The sequence below is a fragment of the Vicia villosa genome, linkage group LG4, assembly GCF_029867415.1.
Source record: "Vicia villosa cultivar HV-30 ecotype Madison, WI linkage group LG4, Vvil1.0, whole genome shotgun sequence".
NCBI classification, from domain to species: domain Eukaryota; kingdom Viridiplantae; phylum Streptophyta; class Magnoliopsida; order Fabales; family Fabaceae; genus Vicia; species Vicia villosa.
Window position 1 is genome coordinate 167,500,451 of NC_081183.1, and position 4,203 is coordinate 167,504,653.

Below are 4,203 nucleotides of genomic sequence, written 5' to 3' on the forward strand. Positions count from 1 at the left end.
ACATTTGATGTAAATGCGAGCCTGTTTGTTTAAATTTTAAAAAATTATTTTTTTTAGAATTTTAAAAATAGTTTTTAAAATATTATTTTTTTAAATTTATTTTTATAAAAGGTTAAATATGTTTGTGATCTTCCTAAATATCTCATAGTTTACTTTTAATTTTTCAAAATATTTATTTTAAATAATTGTTCTCCCTAAAAATTTGCATTCACACTTTTGGTCCTCCTACAACTTAGCGACTAAATTAACGACAGTTTTTAGTGACGGTTTACTATTTAGTGACTCAATTAGCGACGATTTTAGTAGGAGGTATCAAAAGTGTAGATGAAAATTTTTAGACGGATCATTCAATCAAGAAATTTTTTTAAAAGACTAAGAGGAAAATATAAATATTAATTTTGACATCTTATAGGATAAATATATATTATTGAATATTAAAACATAATCGAAATCAAATTTATTTTTAAGAGATAAATCTCAAAAATAATTTTTATGAAAAGTTTTTTAAAATAGCTTTCAATTTAAGTCTTTTTTAAAATTTTAATATATATAAAAAATTATATAAAAATCATTTCAAAAAACTAAAGAATCGGATCCTATGTTTATTTATTATTGATTAAGGAGCATTTGAGGTGTTCAATCTAGAACAATTCAAGATTATCAACGTTACACTAATAATTTGATAAAATAGGTGTATCAGTGTATGTTTAAACACCTTAAACTTATATACATAACAATAAAAATGAATTGAATAAGAAATTTGAGTATAAAATTACATTAAACTAAAAAATAATAATCCTCAATTTTAAATTAAATTAAATTATATTAAAATAACAATTAGCTATATCGAAACTTATTCTATACTCTAAAGAGCAAGCAACAATCATATTACAACCAAGATTCCAATGTAAATAAAAATGTTAGATTTATCTATATTTCCTTTTTCCCTTCACTTTTTTTTTAAAAATAAATAAATAAATTTCATAATTTAAAAATCATAGTTTTTTGTTACTTTAATTTTTTTTTTTTATAGCAAGTAACATCTTCGTTAAGAAACAATAATTTGATTTCACAGGCCAAAGACACGAGTAACTTGCCCCTCTAGTAAATTCGAAATGTAAGTTAACAATCCAAAACAACTTTCACGAGTATTGTGAATGATATTCTACAAGGAATACATATATTTGAAAAATATTCTCATATTTTTGTGGAGTGTTAATTTCTTCTTAAAACACTTCTCTCAATAATTCCAATTCTAAAAATGAATTTAAATTTTCAATATTAGAATGTTTATTAAAGCTTAAAGTAATTCAAGACTAATACAATATGTTTTCAATTCATCCTCATCTAATACTTTAAATTTTTTGTATTAAAAAAACTAAAAATAATTTCATGTTAGAAAAATAGTTTAAAACACATCTCAGTAGAAAAAATTAATTGATTTTTATATTATAAAATATTCAATAAAAATATTTTATATTTGAATGTATTATCTCATGATAAATATTAAATATCAATTATTTTCACTTAAAAAAACGTGAAAGTGAAGAGTAAATTAAAGAAAGTTGATAAAGTTAGAATAAAATGATGATACAAATTAATATATATATATATATATATATATATATATATATATATATATATATATATATATATATATATATATATATATATATATATATATATATATATATATATATATATATATATATATATATATATATATATATATATATATATATATATATATATATATATATATCAAAATCAAATTCTAAGTATACGTGGAATACCATTTAATTTAGACCAATTTTATAATTGATTTATCGATGAAAAAGTCACTACTAGATATTTTCTAAATTTTAATCATTATTCTTTATCTATGATTATAATATATTAAATTTTTTGAAAACCCAGAAAATTTAATTTTTTTAAGGCATAATCATAATTCGTTGTTAAATAATTTATTTTTTATTTTGCATCAATAATGAACAACACCATCATTGTATGTTTTTGTATATGTGAATGAGCTAATTTAATAATAATAATATTATTATTATTATTATTATTATTATTATTATTATTATTATTATTATTATTATTATTATTATTATTATCATTATTATTAAGTTAAATTACAGTTTTGGTCCCCTTATTTTTGGTGTTTTCACGATTTTAGTCCATCTGTTTTGTTTTTAAACACTTTTGGTTCTCCATCCTCAGTTTGACTAAGAAAAACACCTATGTGCCACGTGGCATATAGTAAAATGCCAAGTCATTTATAAATAATAAAAAGTAAATAATTTATTTAATGTATTAGTTAAACAACCAAAGACTCGAGCTCTTTCCATTTCCATTAGCCAAACGAAGAAGAGAAGAACGAAGGTATCGGGGAAGAAGGAAGAGTGGCATAATGAGAACAAGATAGTCCAAATCGCGTCCAAATCGCATCCCGCATCCAACAAAAAGCATCATTTTTAGGTAATTTAGAGTTTGTGCTAGGTTTCACCCTACTTTTCATTTAGAAAACCCTAATTTTCACCCTTAATGTTCAATTGAATTCACAGGCATAAATGTCTTCTTTTAAGTCTAAGCTAGATGAGAAGTTTTGTTGTAGGTATGTTGTGAACTGAATTTTTTTTATTCATTCACGTTTCTAATGTTGTGATTATTTGTTGATTTGTTATAGTTATTTAGTAGATGAAATGAGATTTTTTTTTGTTTATTAAGATGTTGTATTTTTTTTGATTTATTATAGGCCAGCTGAAAAAAATGCACTTAGGTTAAGGATTAATCATGGGGGGTACTTTGTTCTTTATCCTTGCAGGATCTATGTTAACGGAAAGGTAGAAGAACTGAATTGGGAATTTGATGTGGATTATATGTGTTATATGGGACTTTATCAAGGTTATAAACGAGTTGGGTTATGTAAAAATCAAGGGCATGTGGTATCATCACCCGAAATTATCATTTGAGCGCGGGCTAAGACCTCTTGACAATGATGCTGATGTGTTGAAATTCGGGGAAGACATGAATGGCTACGATATTGGTAATATCTATGTTGAACATGTAGTAGATGAACCTGATGTTTTAACAGAAGAAGTAAGAGAGTATGTTGAATTTGTACAACCCCCAGTTGAGATCGAGTCGGATGTTGAAGTACATATGGAAGAAGTAAATATGGAATAGAGGGAATAAGTAAATATGGAAGAGAGGGAAGAAATAAATGAGGATGAGAGGGAAGAAGTAAATGTGGAAGATAGAGAAGAAGCAAATGTTGATGAAAGTGAGGAAGATGAAGATTTTGTGCAAGACGAGAATGATAATTTGGGGGATAATGAATTTGATGACTTAGTTGAGGATGATTGGGATTGGACACACAAAGTACCAAGCCACACATTTATACAAGAAAATAACAATGCAACCCAAGTCTTCACAACCCAAGAACCAACCAAAGTATCTGATTTTCAAGAAGCCTATGATGTTGAATCAGATGAACTTGATACTCTTCGAGGAAGTGAAGATGATGGTGATGAGCCTACTTTTCCCAAGTTTAAAATACCCAAAAGTGGTGATCATGTGAGATTTGAACATGAGATTTAGTAAAAGGGTAGCGAACAAATATTAGCAGTTGGTGAGCATGACTGATGGTCACACTTGTCATAGGACTGCTAATAATAGGCAAGCTACAACATAATGGATGGCTAAGAAATTTATACCACTCTTGAGACATACACCTGAAATGAGGCCAAAGGGTTTGGTTGTAGAGTCACTTGAACAGTGGGGTGTGAAGTTGTCGTCGACACAAGCATATAGGGCCAAAACAAGAGCATTGAAACTAATACATGGTGCTGAGACTGAGCAATACGCATGTCTGGGAAATTATGCCGAGGAGCTTATAAGATCTAATCCTAATACCACAGTGATAATCAAGTGTGATATGTATGGTGTTGGACGTGTTTTTGAGAGGATATACATATGTCTGGAGGCATGTAAAGTAGCATTCGCATATACCTGTAGGCCTTTGATTGGTCTTGATGCATGTTTTTTGAACGGTGAGTACGGTGGTCAGCTAATGGTTGCAGTGGGAATGGATGGAAACAATCAGATTTATCCAATTTCTTATGCTGTGGTGAAAGCCGAGACAAGAGACTCATGGAAATGGTTTCTAGATCTTTTATTAGAAGATTTGAACAATATTTT